This window comes from Lepisma saccharinum, chromosome 1, assembly GCF_977018435.1.
Source record: "Lepisma saccharinum chromosome 1, izLepSacc3.1, whole genome shotgun sequence".
NCBI lineage: Eukaryota > Metazoa > Arthropoda > Insecta > Zygentoma > Lepismatidae > Lepisma > Lepisma saccharinum.
Window position 1 is genome coordinate 44,260,181 of NC_139229.1, and position 19,267 is coordinate 44,279,447.

At 37.8% G+C, this 19,267-nt stretch overlaps 1 protein-coding gene across 1 annotated transcript in view; it reads left to right on the forward strand.

The window, feature by feature from the left end:
- Window positions 1-478: 478 nt before the first annotated feature.
- Window positions 479-19,267, forward strand: part of LOC145991684 (uncharacterized) — a 51,157-nt gene continuing 32,368 nt past the window's right edge. Inside the window, exon 1 of the mRNA XM_083127766.1 lies at window positions 479-502. The gene's annotated coding sequence lies outside the window, so the exon portion shown is untranslated. The remainder of the gene's footprint in view (window positions 503-19,267) is intronic.

The window sequence follows — 19,267 nt, forward strand, 5'->3', positions numbered from 1 at the left end:
CTTTTGGCAAGAAAAATTTAGCTTTCTTATTACTTCTATAAAAAGAAATTACATTCATTTTTCTTTATGACAATTAGAAATTAAACTTTGTTATCTTCCTACATGTGGTTTATCTTCTTAATTTCAAATAAAATTTTAAATTCTGTAAAAAAGATCAAGAAATTAACTCATTTCCACCACAGTAAAACACTCAGAAACAATAAAGAAAAATGTTAGAAAATACTCATAAGTCCAGAGCCATCTATTGTTCACCATTGCAATCCATATCCCAACATATAGCAATTTTTTTTTAAAACCTATTATATTTCAAATTATTCAATAATAAGTTATCATCAGACAATATTGTAAAAAAACTATTCAAATTTGTTAATATAAAACTTTGGAGAAATTATGTCAATTTGTATTCAATTCTGGAAAGAAAAAATATCAATAAAGAATGAGGTAAAAAAATGATCATGAGCACTACTAAAAGAATGATGGTTGAAGCTGAAATCAAAAAAATGTAAGTATCTTATTTCTTTATCCCAGGTTGTGTTTTACCGAAGCAAAGTGACGTGTATTCTTTGTGTATTACGCCTAGAGTGCTTAAAAAACGTCATAAAATCCAATGAAATATATCACAGGCCTACAACGGTAAACATATGAAGTCAAGCCTTCATCTCTTTCCTAATACTTGTTACATTTAAGATACGTTTAAGAGAGAGAGTTTTCATACAATATAATAATAATATTATATTAGTGTCGCATTTTTTAAAGTTTACCTGTGTTCGAGCGAGATATCCTTTTGTGCTTAATAGTATTGAAATAGCGTAACAAGTCTCATTATTTATTTTATAGTTTGATGTTTTAATCAGGAATATATTGATTTTCAATTTCCCGTTGCTGCGTAATGAGGAAAGGGGGGGGGGGGGTTAAAGTGAGCGGCATCTGCCACCACAGTCGAGGGCGGCGAAATGACTAGCGCCGGCCCTGGAGAGCGCTTATCAACAACCAAAAGGAAAATTCGTTATAATATTATAAATAGTTCCAACTTTTAAATGTAATCAACACATGTGCGTTAGACAATTATAATTTTCGAAACACGTAAAATATTTTCATTTGATTTGATGAAGTGCCGACTGCAGAGCCTACTCCCTCGTGTTTGTGTCCAAAATTTTCGCTTTACTGTCTAAATCCACTGATCTTTCAATATAGGGTCTGTCTGAAAACGATGCATAGATACCTGAGAACAATGGACATTTTCACTCAATTTTTTTTACAACAATTTTAAAACTACACCCTGGAAAAATTACCCCTGCAAGTTCTCGCGTTTCTCTGCGTACAGTTTAAGGCAAAAACGAGACTTCCAAAGTTGCGAGGCTAGCGTTGCGCTGAAAACATGCCCCACCATGTTAATACGTCACGACTTAGAGAGAGCTCGTTTGTCGTCTGCTTCGAGCGTCCAGTTTACTGCGGGTAGCCCACGGTGAGCGAACATGTGCAGCAGTTTTACAAATCTGTACAGATTTAAATAATGGAAGAAGGAACGATAGTGGAAAGGAAAGCTATGCTTTGTAATGATCATTCTTCCATGAAATATCCCTGCTGATCACGAGCAAGATAAATGAAAGGGTTCTGCTGCGTGCGTCTTCTCAGGTCACGCGGAAAATATTGCTTGTAAAATTAGTTGCTGACCAAACTTTCAAAAATGTATATATTTTAAACTTATATTTATCGAAATTTACCGTAACCTATGTAGTGCAAAATAAGAATTTTCACATTCTTCACTTTATTTATAAAGCCTATTTTCAATAAAGCAATTTCAGTTTGTGTTTCATTTCTGTTGCGCAAGTTACGATCAAATATTTTTGGGCAATTAGGAGAAAATACACTGAGAAGATTACATCAGTTGCACAGTACATACTAATACTTAATTTATGTATAATTATTACAAGGAAATAATGTGTATAACCAAGGGCGTATTTAAGAAGGAGTTCAACGGGTCCACCCCCCTTTGGTTCAGTAAAATTACCAGAGTTACCTGTACTATCCGCTTGTTCATAAAAATGTCTTCGGACTTATTTTATTATCTTAAATTAGAGACGTAGGACGGGATACGGATGGAAAGGAAATTACGTAATTCCACACACCAGATGGGACTGCTAATGTCTGCAATTTCCTGATAGTTTTGGAATTACTGCGATAAGAAACTGCACTGAGACTGTCAAATCAGTTATTTTTCTCCCCTCGAGTCATCTTGAAGATATTTGGTTTTTAAAATCGCAGTGACACAAGATGAACAGAAAAGTATCAATACTAGCGTGACTTCTTGACTACATACACACCGTAGCGTTCCAACATGAACGCGGGGATCTTAAATAGGGATGTAACTTGCCCCTCCCGATTAGTACCATTGATGGTAGAGACAGCCCTGAACTGGCAGGTACAAATATCTAACTTATCATTAAAATAAACTCATAATTCGGTTTAGACTGAAGTGAGCAATGCGAATGGCAGATAAGGGTGTAGACTAGCTTACCCTGTTCGGTTTAGAAATAAGACCAGTAGCTCCTGCTTCTCCGATGATTCCAGATTAAAAGACCTCGTGTCGCTCTCATACGCACCTATTTAAACCCTCGCTTGGCCTCTCGTCACCTCTTGCCAAAGGCCAGTGTTCTTACCATTTCCTGTGAAAGGCTTACCCTACACATTTCTGAGCAGGAGCTGACAAGGTCTGCCATGGTCAATATTTCTTAATCGAACGGGTATGCTACGACACCCCGTCTTGCGAGACAATTTCTAAAATTGAAATTGTAATCATTAAAAGTTTAAATTGAACCTTCTGCCATTCACCAAAATTTAAAATGTTTTTTTTTATTACATGAAAAAAGATTACGCTACGACACAACTTTGTCGGGTTCAGAACCCCCTGCTCCCTAACATGCTTCCGGCCAGCAGTGTCCTGGATTTTCACTTACGAAATAAAGAAACCCTAATCATACCAAAAGTTGATCCACCCCCCTACGTGAACTATATATATATGCCATGTGTATAACAATATCCCATACTGAAATGGTACGATATATTTTGAATTTTGTACTGCGAAAAAACCGCCTCATCTCGTTATCCCGAACGCATTAATTGGTTGGTTCACAACTTCACCACTAAGGATCCTATCGAGACGAGACATGGCAGCCTTGGTCTCGTTCTCGTCGAGAGTTGTAAATGTCTCATTGAGAGTCTCGTCTCAATTTATAAACATCCGTCTCGAGTTGGGAGGGCAATTCTCGTTCTCGTCTCAAGTCTCGAAAAATATAGAATTAACAACGTATGCAAAGGTTTATCATTATAAATACAAAAAAAAAACCTTTCTTAATATTTTTTTTGACTCCTCGTTTCAACGGTACGAGCCTCGAAAACTGAATATTATCCTGCTTATATATGCAAACCAAACAGCAGATTCAGAATTACCAGGAATGAACTGGTGTTGTAGTTATTATACACAAAATTCATGATTTATCTGAGGAAGTCGCATGTTCCAGGTTTGACTCTCGACCTGGGCATGATGTTTCCTTGTGAGTGACATTTCATTGAACTGGAAATTGTTACATGGGAGGATGTTTGCTCGAGACTTTGGGGACAGCTAGGGGGATGCTTCTATTCTTAAATAATTTCCCGAGCACGACTTGGTGATACCTTGAAAGCAGCTGAAATTTTGGCTTCAGTGTGAGGAATCAGAAGCATGCGGAAGAATAAACCGTTTATCAACAATGCAAAAAAAAAAAAAAAACATAACTCACATTAAACTATAGGCAATTATCGAAAACCACTTGAAGAAACAAAAGAAGAAAAATTCATAACAACAATGCTGACGACAGTAAAAAAAGGTCCGCTGATCTTTTTAGAGGCTTCCATCAGTACAGGAAAGTATGTACTCGTACGTAAATCGGCATCTCTTTCAGTGCTTGCTTGTCGCATACAATAATAACGGTCATACTTCAGTACCTAACAGTCTGTGCTCAATATGACGACATGACATAATATGACACTCTAAAAGATAGTGTTTTTAGTTGAATGTAGGGGATGCGGAAGAAAATTAAGGCATGCGCAAGCACCCATTCGCGCCGCCCCTGCCCGTGGCGGAGTGCCACGGTCCCCGGGTTCGAATCCCAGCCTCGTCATGAGTGTTTCTAGGGAGTGCTCCAATTTCATAATAGCATCACTCATCCTCATCTTCGCGATTAGCCTAAAGGGGGCGAAAAGAGAGGAAAATATACCTACCAAATTAATTAATCAACAAACAAATTGTCACAAGAAGACTGTATTACACATCCCAGTCTCAGCAAATGATACAGCCTTATCATCCTTAGAAGGTACCACACGCTTTAAAATAACAAATGTTACATTTGCGCATGTTTATCACGATATCTTCCTTTGTAGGCCATAATGATTCTACCTTACATAGTGTTCGTTCTATCTTATAAGCAAGATTTTAGACTAAAGTTTGAACTAAGTTCATTATTGCAATAGCGTAACAGGTCTCATTGTTTATTTCATATTTTACTTAGTTACTTAGGAACATATCAATTTTCACTTTCCCGTTGCTGCGTAATGTCGAAGGGGAGCACCATCTACTGCGACCGCCATAGACGGCAAAATGACTAGCGTTGTACCAGTGCTTTTTCTGTGACAATTTGTTCGTGTGGCTGAATGTTCTCTGCGATTAGCAAAATCAGGGGCGCGTCAAGTATGTGAGCGAGCTCGCTGAGCAAGATTTTCGCTCGTTGAGCAGACAGGTCATTTACTTGACGCTGTGTGCTCCTGCTCATTGATCAAAGTATCAGTGCCTTTGAATAATCTGTGATAAATGTGGCTGTGTCGAGTGGACGAGATTTCAGTGTTTGAAAAGCTGTTTATTTTAGGCGAATGAAGTTGATGTGGGCACCTCCTTGGCGGAGTGGTTAGCAGAGCGAGCTACAATGCCAGGGGTCCCTGATTTGAATCCCGGTTCGGACATGGATGTTTGTGTTTATCCCAATCAGATAACAGAGTATAGAAAAAAATTGATATATTATGTGAAAATTGAGAAAAAGGGGGCATACTACAGCTTAGGGATATTACTTTTATATATAAAAAATAGTGAGAACGTCGTCGCCTTTAATCAAGGGTTCGATAACCCGTTGGAGGCACATGGCACAGTGGTTGGAATCTAACTTTAAACTGTAGGTCCAGCCCAGATTAGCCTTTCTGTGCATGAAGTGGACTTAAATCAACAATTCAAACACTTACGTTAGTTCAAATGCACCAACTGAATGATTGATTTGCTTTATTTTACTTAGCTTTTGTGCCATTTGTGGCTAATCTGAGAAGATGGAGATGAGTGATGATATGATTAAAGTGGTGAATGGACACTCACAAACATCCATGCACAGGCCGGGATTCGAACCCGGGACCCTTGGCGTTGTAGCGCCACGGGTGCCGCCTACCAACTGAATGAAAACTAACGTTGTAGTAGTTTTTTTAAAGAATGCAGGAGTTGGGCGAACAGAGTTTTCGTTATACAATATTTGAAAACATATGTCTAGTTTGCAAGCGTGTATGCAGTTAAAGTTTGAGTTTAAGAATTTAATTGAGTTTAAGGCGTAAATTTTGTTTTGATTCTACCTACCTTTGCTTTGCAAGTAATTTGGAGTATGACCATGGGCGTATACATAGTTCACGTTCAGAACTTTTGGTCTGATTAGGTTACTATATTTCATAAGTGAAAATCCGGGGCACTGCTGACCGGAAGCTTATTGGGGAGCGGGGGGTGCTGGACCCGACAAAGTTGTGTGTATGTACATATCCATTATCATATTCTTTACACTTCTTAAAAAAAATCCACTTCGAAGTACAGTACATAAACGGGCCGGCAGAACATCGGATAAGCGAAAATGTCGGATAATAGGGAGGTGTTAAGAAAAAGCCTATTAAACCTCAAACTAATGTTATAATTTTACACATTACGAACCTAATAGAGTAATCATGTTTTACAACAATACAGAAAAAAATAACTGGTAAAATGAACTTACAGTTACAGAATTGTCTGAAGTTAAACACAGTACGTACGTACAGTACTTCAAAACTTTAGTCCTGTGATGATTGAAATAATTTTTTGATCGTAGTCTGCTTTCCTGACGATTGCCGTTTCTTCGCTGCCAAGTCTCGCCACTTTGCAGCATCATTACGTCGATTCCTGTAGCTTCTTCTTCTTGCTCAATGTATTTAATTGCAGTTTCTAGAGCCTTAACGCTATCGTTATGTGAAATTTTGCGAGGCTCAACAGTTGGTACTTGATCTGGATCTTCAATTTCGTTGTCTTCGCAATTGACAAGAGCGACAATTTCTTCATCAGTTATTTTATACTGATCATCATCATCCTTCATCCAACTTTCGATATCTTGCAAAGATGCATTCTCACATCCAGGGATAAGTTGCACTAAAGGTAGAATGGTTCCTTCGGTTTTTAGTTCTTTTATATAGTTTTTCACCACAAACAGTTAACTGACGGATACCGTAGAGTTTTTTCCATCGGTCGAGCCAACCGACACTTGCTGTGAATTGAATTCATTACGCTCACGCTCGCAACTTGCAGTTCTTGTTGCCGAATTGATGATTTTTTTTCCGGTGGTATGTCGGATAATACGGAAGGTCGGATGAGCGAGACTCTACTGTATATCATTAATCTTGCAATTTATTTTCGGTGCCAAAATGAACTAAGCTGCTATCTCACAATGTAAAAACTTTATTTGAGATCTGCGGACTGAACAGTGCGGACACCCAAACACTGACTGTTTACAGTAAGCAGCTTACTATGCAATGGAAGATATTTTCATCTGAAATTGAGTGCTGTTAGCAGACGGCGGCGCTATCGTGAAGTCAATATCTTTGCTGCATCTTCTTGTAACTCGATATCTTTTGTCGAGGAGGAGCGGTTCAATGTACAGTTAGATTGTTTAGGAAAATGAGCATTTTAATATTACACATTTACATATAAGTAAAGTTGAGAATAGTGTAGTATAAATAAAGTTAAGGTTTTAATCATTTCTTGTTTTCTAGCAGATTCCAGGATATTTGTGCATCCCGAAGAAACTATTCGGGACTCAAGGACAAATTATATATCTTTCAGGGATTGACGCATAACAGGCCTAGGCATGATCAGGCTATCCAAATCCAATCTATCAACCAGGCCGTCCAAAATTTTGACACAATGAATTAGAGATAACCATTTCACATTTTTGGAATAAGTTGTTGCAATTTTACAATGTGATGACAGTGTTCACAGAAACATGAGTTCAATTCTGCTACAAAATGGTCGAAAAATGGACAACTAAGGTTTACCTTGTAATTTTCTTTTGTGCTCACAGCTGGTGCAATTGTATTGTTTCCTCAGATTTGACGGCTGAGTGTTCTAGGTTTTTCATTTCTTCATCATAGTCTATAAGCAGTTTCTCTGCTTTGGAATAAATTTCATTGAAGTTCTCAGAACTCTCTCGTTTTTATTTTTTTATTATATATATATATATTAATATTGACATCTTCACAGTACTGAACAGTCCACCGTTTCAGGTGCCCAACGTAATCTTGTACTGCATGAAAACAATTTGGTTAGAACAAGTGGAGATATTTCAAACTCCGCACAGGTTACACAGTGAAGAAACTCAAGAACTTGCTGAAATATTTCTCTTCTACTAGTAAATTGTCGTCTGTAAAGTTTCTACAATTTGTGAATTCAATTTCACGTCACGCTACTTAGTATTAATACTTTTCTCTTCATCTTGTATAAAACAACTTGAGAATGTTGCGGTGTTTCCTTGGTTTTCTTAAACTGCGTTTTTAAAAACCAAATTCCTTTAACAAGACTCGAGGGATAAAAATTATAACTGATTTGACAGTCCCTTTGCAGTTTTTTATAACAGAAATTCCGAAAGTATCAGGAAATTGCAGACATTTGGTCTGCAGTTCCATCTGGTGTGCGGATTTACGTAATTTCCTTCCCATCTATATCCCGTTCTATATGTCTCTAATTTAGGAGAAGAATAAAATAAATGCGAAGAAATTTTTATGAAAAAACGGACAGAACAGGTAACCTGGTAATTTAACTGAATCAAAAGGGGGGGTTGGACACATTGAACCCCTCCCCTTAAATACGCCCATGGGTATGACACATTACATTCTTACATTCATAGATACACACACACGCACGAATATATGTAGGGTAGCCCAAAGTAAACGCAAGATTTAATTGAAGAAAAATAATTTTATTTATTCATTAGTTGGCAAAGTAATTACATAAACTGAAAGGGTAAACATTGGCATTAAATGTGAAGTAAGTTCTCTAACAAATGCCCTCCATGACGCATTTGACATTGTAGTGTCACTAGCAGTGACCGAAGTATTCTAGTTCAAATTCCTCATATAAAAATTCCTCTTAAAAGTAGATTCTAAACTACCAAACATATTCAAGTGAGTTCTGACTGTACAGTTCCCGACCTATAATCTCTGCTTAGATCAACTACATAAAGGAACGGATATATATATATATATATGGCATGCTAACTGTAGTGAGTGTAATAACATTGTAAACAAGTACGTGACAATTTTTGACATTGTGATTAAAACCTTAATTATATTACATCTTGGCAAATAATGCAGAAAGCATATACGTAAACACGCATACCATGGAACGCTTCACCTACAATTTTCCATATTTTAAATTACACTGTGAAATGTATTATCATTTCTTTTCTCGGTTCATGCACCTTTTGGTATTTTTTCGTTCGCGCTAACCGGAGGTGGTATCTTTCTCTCCACGTAGGGGGGGGGGGCAAGAGGGGGACAGTTCCTGCCCTAATACTCTCGCTCAGAAACTTACTTAGAGGAATCTAATCACCATTATTAAAAAAAATTATGCTCCAAAAAATTAAGTATTGTCAAGCTGACGAAAGTTCCAAGCAACTACGGAAGAAATTTATTATTTTCTATGTAATTGAAGTATCCAACTTGGTTCTCAAGCAAATTTCTTGTTATTAACACTCCTACACACTTTATTTGTTAGTTGTGTTACCTCTATGTGTTTTCTAGAATATATTCCCCATATATTGGAAAGCAGTAGCGGCAATTGGCTGCCAAAACGGAGGAAAAGGATGGGAGGGGGGGGGGGAGGGAAATGACAGTTTAATTTTTCTTGGTAGGCAAGGCTTTGCATTTAGAGGCCATAGTGGGAAGGCAAAAAGTGAGGGAGAGGGCAACCGACTCCTACACGACCCCCTAATGGTTGTCACTGTTGGGAATGAATAAATTGTGTGTAGTTGTTTTGAATCTGCTGTACGAAACAGTGTTTATGTGCAAATTAATCTCTGAACCACAGAGAGAGAAATAAGGTAAGTGTTCCATGAACGTTAGCGCCAAGGAAGTTTGAAGTCTCTCTAATACAGCGATTTTCGCCAGGTCTGGATACACTCTATATACGCACTTGTTTCTAACCATCAATACAATAAATGGAAGTTTTCTTTCTCCGATTGAACTTTCATCAAGGCTTTCCATCCCTAATCAGAGGGTCTGCAATCGCCCATGATCTTATAGATTTTCGATTTTGCATTAAAAAGAAAACAAAATCGAGGAATGATGATTCAATTCCAGTGTTCCTGTATTGTTACATATTAGTGAATGACTATGTACTTGCATCGACTGAATTAACTTAAATCTCGTAATCCAAGTTTGTACATACTCGAGACACTTACTTTCATACCCGAAAGAAAATCGAACTATTCAAAAAACATAGACACTCACAATTACAATACCAGACAAAAAAATATAACTTCCACATTCCAAAAGTTCGGCTAACTGCATACCAAACAGGACCTTTTTATACAGGCATTCAGTTACGTTACCAAATAGTTACAAAATTTTTGAAAGAACCACGGTCTTTAAAAGTAAGGTGAAAAAAAATTGCTATTGGAATATACATAATATTCAGTTAAAGAATTTCAGGAATTAAATAACTTTATAAGATACATTTAGATTGTATTGCACTTTTACAACACTAGTCCGCTTAAAAATATAATTTGTCATCGTATGATTTTACATTGTATTATTCAATTGTTATTATATTATAAAAACATACTGTCAAATTGATGTATAGATATATATTATGTGTAATGTCAACATGTATTTTATAATGTACATGCACCGATGGCCCTCAGGGATACTTTCGGTGTGAAAAGAACTCAATGAAATCAATAAACTCCTAGTAGAATCTTGCTGCTGTTGTTGTACCTTTGGATTTCTCTGGAAGTCTAGGTGTAGAGTATGTTGCACTGTTTGACACACGAGTTCTGGCGTACCAAGGGAGAGCCGAGGGGACTACAGCTCCTTCCGAAAATTTTAGAATATCGACCTTTTCCAATGACAACAGTACATACCTCGGAAAAATTATAGTGGTAAAGGCACACCCTACACCTCAAAATGACCCGCGATTATCATATTTGTCTTTGAACACGTTTTAAAATTGTAATAAATATATTTTATAGTTTATTCCTCCACGACTACACGGCAGCATTCAATATTCACGTTTACATTTTAACAGGAGTATAGCACAGGAGTGGACAGGAATATAGCACCAACTGAAGAAAAGTGGTGATCTTGATCAATGTTGCAATCGATGGCCTAAATTCACTACTTTGTAGGAAACACTCTAAGCACTATCAAAATTAGCTATTCCCACGAAGGTACATACATATGTGTTCCTGGAAGTAGTGCAGTGAACTATGACTGGCATCTCTGATGGAGTAGAGGTAACGCAGACACTTGGGTAGTGGGTTCGATTCGTTCCGCAGTGGTTCAGATCCTATTTTAAACCGTAGGCCTAAAGTCCACCCAGCCAAAGAATGAACTGGAGGAAACTCAGACTTTCCGCCTCCCGGTTGCTACACGCCTGATTTTTGTCCATTGTCCAGTCGTACACGACACCTCCTCCTTTCAACATGCCCCTTTCGCTCGCATTTCAGGGAGAGGCAGGGAATCAGAGACCCATTCGCTTCCTGAGCTGCGGCAACCATTAGGCTTCGCCGTGCTTGGCCTTGTTGTGGGTGCCACCTGTTTCGAAAACGACCCGAAACAAAAAAATTGGCAACTCACAATACGACCAGAATTTCCCCTCATTACGGCAACTGGACCAAACCGATTGGTTCAGCTGTTCATGTGACCCTCCCTCGCTTTCGACAGAAAATACAAAAATAGAATTTCCAAGTACATTCTTTAGCCTGAACCACTATAGTCTCCAATAGCTAATCTGAACGTATCATGAACTTATAACAAACTCTTTTTGGTGATCAATTACGCTTTACATGTTTTTCTATTTCTAACAACCTGGTGATCTGAACCAAGAACTGACTCGACTCTTCCATTAGTTTCATTAAAAATGCAATCAACAACCCTTACATTGTTTGCAGACAGTTATTGCCAGGTCGATAACCACGCAGGGACCGGGGGGCTAAGCTCCCCTGGAGATGCCTTCAGCCCACATGACATTAGGTAAAACTATTTTGTATAATTTGTTTACAGTGAAGAGTGAAAATGTAGACATCACGTACTATTTTGTTCACAACTTGATGAAGGATAAATTCACAGAACATGAACAGCAGCTATTACATTCGTTCAACTTGTTTATGAGCCAAAGTCTAAGTAGCGGCAAGTATTTAGAAGATTTTCTAGACCTTGAAAGTTCTATCAAATGGGGAGATTCTATATCTCTACCTTCGCTGCCTCTGTTGCGGCCTCCCGTTTAGACAGAAATCGGTGACTTTCACGTCATCATCTACATTCCTTCCAAATCTGCGTCAAAGGTCAATAGTTACCAAGTTTTGGCAACAAAGGGGAGTTTTATTGCTTCCGCCGGGGATGGAATCTACGGTGGGCACTATAATTGAATATTGTGCATTTTCTCTTGATTGATCAAAATTATAATGGAGTGTGTTGTAAGGGATTATGTCAGTAGCAGTCAATTAACACTTCAAGAGATATTTTAGAAGAAAAACTAGTGTGTATGATATTTCTAAATTCCGTATTTTATATTAACTTAATGATCCACCCCAACACATAATTTACCCTCACTTAGTACTGTTAAAACTTTGAAAAGGGGAGTTGGTTTAAAAAGCCCCCCTACCCTGGATAACCCTTGAACCCAACCCCCGGAGATCAATTCTAGCTACGGGCATATGCTGACCGAGGATACTTCAGTTCATATGCAAAAATCATACATGAAATTAATGAACCTCCAATCAAAATAAAAAAAGCTGTCTGCAAATGGGTGGTGGAAAGTGTTGTATTCCTTTCAGAGTTGCAAGTCTTCTTGAATCCTCTGTGTTTTTTGGTATTTCTCATAGTATCTTTCTCCCATTTATAAATAAGCCCACTTTCCTGTAACATTCTGATAATCATATTGAATCGAGGAAGGAAAGGGGACCCTTTGGTAACAGCAAACCCAGCCAATTGAACTCCAAGGTCTTCTTTCACAAAATGGAAAAGAGAACTGCAATGCGAATGTGCAAATGATTTAGTTATATCATACGCCAGGGTATGTTTCTGTCCTATGAGAGCCATGCCATCATTATGCAACAATTCTCTTAACTTGGATGTATAATTTAATATAGGATCATAATTCTTGTGTATCTTGTAAAGCACTGGGTGTGTTTTATCGTCGAACAAGATCTTGTAAACCCTTTCACCAGACACTTGAAGTCCTTGTTCTGCAACTTCTGTCAGGGTGTCTATGTCTGCGTAATGTCTAGGAATAGTCAGCAAACCGACAATTACCCCTTGATACAGAGCTATTACGACCATTGTGCAATACATCCACGACATCATGACAACCCTCTGCGATGTTGACTTTGGTTCGTACAAAGATGTTTGCATAAGAACAGAGAACATGACTAGGAATGCCGTGGTAAAGTTATACTTGCCTTCAAACCTTGGTGAACAGTTTGATAAATGTTTGTAAATGAAAGACACTACAATCAAACTTAAAATGAGTGCCACCCACAGCTGTAATTTAAAACCATAGACTAATGACAGCCATTGTGGAATCAGCTGAGCCTTGTGCACCAAAATAACTAGTGGATGCACCGTGATGGCTACTGGATAATCTACAACGTTTCCCCTCGAAGCTACAAAACCAATCATTGTATAAGCCATATCAGTTCTTTCGTAGACAAGATCACCTACAATGCCTGTCCAAGTTCCATTTGCTAATTTCGTACCATAATTTCCATCTTCGTAGACAATGGACGATTCTATTGTGATATTCATTTTTTCACTGAAGGCTCTAAATATGTTTTCATAGTAACCTTCTCTCACACAAGCACCAAATGCTTTCATTTTGCAGTAAAAAGGCAATTTATCGGTGTATATAGCAGATCCCTTGAGTTTGTAGGCATGGAATGTTGCTGGTGTTGCTCTGGCTAAAACTTCAGAGCATAATTCGCAGACAGTTTCAATATCTGAGAAGCTAAGGATTTCTTTCCGCAATTCATGGAGGAAAGGTTCATATCTTGATATTGTAAATTGTATCCCTTTCTCAGAATTAATTTCATTTTCAGCCGTAAATGTTCTTTGAATGACAACAATATTCAAGAATTTCGGGTATGAAAATAATTTTATGAATTCTGTCACATCTTCCGTGTTGTCCGAAGTAATTACGTAGACAACTATAAAACTTATCCTTCCAATAGCGAGAAATGTGTTCAACCATTTCGTGATATAGTACGTCAATGCTTGTGTGTCTTTCACGAAAAGGAGAATTAGACCGTTATGTAATTTATGGTGCATGCTAAGAGTAGTACTTGATGTTGCCACCAACACAGGTGGGTAATACGCTACTCGCAAAATGGTTTTCAGTGAAAAAGAGAAGTCCTCACTGGTTTCCTCGATTACAGTAATAAATTCTGCCCATGGAAAGTATCTGGCGCACATGATTCCAAGTTGTGTTTCCACTTCATCCATTTTCCATAAAACGTTCAGACGATGCGAATTGAGGGTCGCATTCACTGCGTAGACAAATAAAACACTAAAGTGAAAGCTCTTCTGGTTATACATCATCATGTTACAATTGTATAGATCCCAGTTGTCAGAGAACCTGCAAGAAGAGAAAATTGTGTTATAATTTGTTACCTGATTTATTGAGTTCGACCATAGAATTACACTTCCTTTCATATAACAGACATGTCTTAAACATGCAAGAGAATATAACATTGACGTTCAATCATATATTTTGAGCCCGCCCCCCGTGGCACATTGCGCTACGACGCCAGGGGTCCCGGGTTCGAATCCCAGCCTGGGCATGAATGTTTGTGAGTGTTCTTTCATCAATTTCATCATGTCATCACTCATCCCCATCTTCGCAAATTAGCCAAAAGTGGCACAAAAAGCGAAGTAAAATGCAGCAAACCAACCAACCAACCTTGCTTAGCGCCAGCTCTTATTGTTAAGTACAATTGGTGTTTTAAGTCCACTTTATGCACAGTAAGGACCTTCAGTTCAAAGTGAGTTCCGATCCACTATGTACCTCCACCGAGTATGAAACCGGGACCCCTTGATTACAAGGCGACGAAGCTACCACTTCGCCATCAAAGAGGCCAAACTCTGATTGTCTGGACAATAGAGGTCTGAACACAGGGTGACATTTCCAAGTCTCACTTTTCACACAAGAGGCAAACGACAAGAGGATGTTTTTATTCAGATAGTTCTTAACAAGGAAACAAACATTCCCTGGAATGTAACGTCGAATTCACTGAAAACCAATTTATACGATCACATACCCGAGACATTACCTGCGTAGCATAATGTGAATGGAAACCCCATATTTGTCTCTTTTCATCACCCTTGACTTCAACGGTTGTATTGCTATTATTATTAAATTGCAGCCGGGATTCAGCTGTTCCGCTGAACATTGCACCTCGAAAGCAGAAGTGTAAATATAATATTTGAAGCTAATCATTTTCAACACATACTTTACAGCTCATTTCTCAGTGCAATATCAGTGATTTTTAGGTAAATAATTGTAGTTACTGAGTAATTCTGTTTGTTTCTCATAATAACATCTACAATCTGGGCACATCTTGTGGGGCTCTATTTTTCATATTTTAACATATAAAACATTGCTGCTTCTAAAAAACACAGTCATAACAACATAATCTCAACTACCCGTCCATACACCTATGTCTAAAGTTCCAGCCTTAAAAACTTAACGTACCCTACATCAGACGCAATGCACCACTCCTACTTTTTGCCAATGTATAAAGCTTTCAATAAGCTTATATCGTTGCCAGAATGCCATAATCGGTAGTCTCTATGGGTCTTAAGAAATGTCCGTGACCAGTGTTGTTAAAGGTCCAGAAATTTAAAATAAATTTAATTCCGGTCCAGGAGAAAATCAGCAAACGTTCTGAACCGTAAATAACTTTTTTTCGGATGAATTTCAACCTTTTTTACGGGTCAATTTAAATCCGGTCCAAGTTCCGAATTGAAATGAAACAATACGCAACTTGGACAGAATTTAAATTCTGGAAGAAAAAAGGTTCCTGTCCTGTTGCGGAACCCAATAGAACCCATTACAATTTATGAGTTCCTGGACATTTAGCAACCCTGCTGTTAACATTCACATAAGATATCGCCCAGATAGAATGTTCTACATAAAACATGCGTTACTGAGTCATAAATTCGATCTAAATGAACACTAGTAGACAATTTTTATAGTACCTAGGTAGTCCCTACAGGAGTGATAACCAGTTGAAATTAGTTCACAGTAGCTACCCTAAGAACAACTTCTGGTAGTACTTTGTTCTATCTCCAAATTGTAAAGAAATACAGATATTTTGGCTATGGGCTATTTCGGATGTAATTGTTTCATTTTCGCTTTCGTCTGTCTACATAGAACCAATATTGATACACTGAGTGTGTTTTTGTTTCATCTACAGAATTTAGAAGCAACCCCGAGAATGCAAACTTCAACAGCCAATGAAACCTTATGACAATTTCCTCAACCAACTACAAGCACCATCCAAGTGAAAAGATAAACAGCTTGCATTCCAACCTCAGTACTTTGTGGGAGCTGCTTAGCAATAGAAATGGTCTTAGGTTCTTACTTTTGTTGTCAACAGTCAAAAAAATTGAATAATAATGGAATCAAAATGGTTAATTGATTTCCCAAAACATGCAATATTTACTTCAATTTGCTACCAAATGACAAATGTATAATGAAATTGTTTAATTATCATCTCACTTCTAAAATGCAATGTTCTATCTGGTACGTAGATAGAACACTGGAACTCTAAAATCGAAGCTAGTATTGCGTGCAATTGTTCTATCTGAAATTTCAACAATGCGTTACAGGATAAATACCTAACCAATCAACTAAATCCTTTTATTGGGGCTTCAATACAATGATACAAACTTTCAGCGCAACAGTGAAAAAGAAGAAAATTGGATATAGAACATTTACATTCTCGGTGGACGACTTGTTTATATGATTGTAACTAATAAAACACACATTACCAGCACCGGAAACTGATAATTTTGTTAGTGTGGTTTTTAGGCTGAACACTTTGTGTAATACTGGAGATGCTATATTGTACTACACTACATCCCCCCAAAGAGTCATTGGTAACATTGTTTAAACAGGTATTTGGATAGAACATTTTACGGGAAAATAACAAATTCTTATCCTAGAGTCGTTAACTAAATATGTAAAACAAAATAATTTATTCAGAAGTGGCCGTAGTTAAGCTTCTAGTGCAATTTACGAACTTTTAATGGGAGATAACTTTCTCAAATGAATTGTAGAATTATGGAAGCATGAATAAATATTGTTGTCTCAAACTTTTGATTGCTGTCATGCATTACATACAGTAACGACGAATAGCCGACCTCCGTGGAGGGGTGGTTAACCCAGCCCCCACGAACCCACCAGGTGTCCGGGTTCGAATCCCGGCCTGGGTATGGGTGTTCTTCGTGAGTGTCTTTTCATCAATTTCATCATATCGTCACTCAGCCGTAATTGCCAAAAAGCGAAGTTACATAAACCAACTCCGCCATCCGCCACCTTAGGAACTCGCTTCTGGATCACGTTTTTAAACAAAAAAGGCATCGCTACTTTGATACAAAAAATATTTTTACAATATAACTTCATGATCAAAAAGACAATGAAACGAGCTTTCCAAATATGTATAAAATATTAAGATTCGTTAATTTCAAGGATGCACAAACACACTTTTCAATGTTACCTGAAAATAACAACAACTAATGTGCTCTTTCCCCAATAAAATAACTTACATAAAATGGCTACTGGCAGCCAGAGACAGTTGGTTTTCTGCATGATGCACCTGAGGGGGACTGGGTATATTAATGTAGTGCCATTTGTTAGTATGTGATAAATACTAATATGATTTTCGTAAAGTGCGCCACCTTGGAAACACAGGCTACCTTACTACCTATCTGACTAAATGAATGTTTGTCACACATTACCAATTTGATAATTCTTTTATGGTGATATGCGTTATATAAATTTATAAACTTGCAGAAAATAGCAGACAAAAAGCATAACAGAAATAGTTAGTATTAGTTACCTAAGTGCAGTTCTGAAGTGTAATGATTTGCTTGACCTTACGACAACATTTCTTGTAATGAAAAAATAGCAGATTCAGACGAAAGTTCCGTGAGCGCTAACATTCACCTGCGACAGTTCTATCGAAATGTTGTTGATCTTTAGTGGATAAAAATGCACTTTTGATAGTACGTGGAAAAGGGTGTGGTTGGGGACACCCTGCCGCTTATTCAAGTGTGCACCATGGTAATTGGCCCTTTAATGGAACAAGAACATGCAACTCTCTTAGCAATCAAAACTTGATAGCTTGCGAAGTACAGAAGCATTCATTCCTGAACCTATTGGAAAATTACAGTCAACACCAAACGCACACTTAAAAGTAAACGCAATAGTGAACGAAGAAAAAAAAAATAGTTGAAATGCCGGAAGCAAATGCGTCCTGGTTTTTACAAATATTATTAACATACTTATCGACTCTCTGAAATGAATAATTCATTTTGTGATCGTTTATTCGCCCGTGGTCTATATATGAGAGCAACGGCGGCGCCAGGATTTATCATCTAGGGGTGCTGAGGGGGTGCGGAATGAAATTTAGGGGTTGCGATGTTGAAAATAAAAAAAATCATGAAACACGCATGTAACCTTTAGCCAATATATCAAAAACAAATCGACTTTTAGAATGAATCTATGATACGAGTAATATGCCAATGTAACTAAAGATTTGATTTAACTAGATTTTTATTATCTAGCGTCCCTTTTCTTTCACTTTTAGCTAATTGAAACTGTCAGAATGAGTTATGATATGATTAAATTGATGAACGGACTCTCACAGAGAACACGAAATGTACCATATTTTTTCGAGCCAATACTTTTAATTTTTAATAAAAGCACAAAGCAGTAATTCTCCTACAACATCCTTCAAATTGCTCGTCCATCTTTACAGAATGCCTGCTCAGCGCAATGTCTTATGGGAACAAAAGTCTATCGACAAGTACTGTAACAAGTATCGTGTGAGGCGAAAACTAGCAAATGGGTAGCCAGTCCAGCGCCAACTAGGGAATTCCTACTGGAAATCCAGTCCCGTGTGATTCGGCATCCCGAAACCGGATCCTTTGGTAACTAGGTCGCCAGTATACCACTCAACACGCTTGACCACAGAGACGTTTACGTATGACTAATAAAAAGCACAGAGAAATGTTTCACGCTAGGTTGATGGAATCCAGAAGGACGGACTTATAATAGTAGGCTAATTATTAGAGAATACTTTTCACATCAAGGTTTAAGTTTAATATCTAAATATAATATATCATACCATAGATATGTATTTTATTGGGGTTAATTTTGACTTTAGAAGTCATCATCATCATCCTTCGCTGTTTCCTGCCTCTGGCTGGGTCGGCATAGAAGTAAAGCCTCTACATTTATTCCTGGCTGCCACCATTCCTCTCTTTCCACGGTGTTCCAATCCTGTCCTCTTCTCGTAGCACTCTCCACTATCTGCTCTCTCCACCGACATCTTGGTCTCCCCCTTGGCCTTATTCCCACTCCTTGTGCATGGTAAGCTCTTACTGGTAGTCTATCTGCATTCATCCTCTTCATGTGTCCAAACCACCTCATCTGTGCCTGATCTATCCTGCCCTGAAGCTTCAT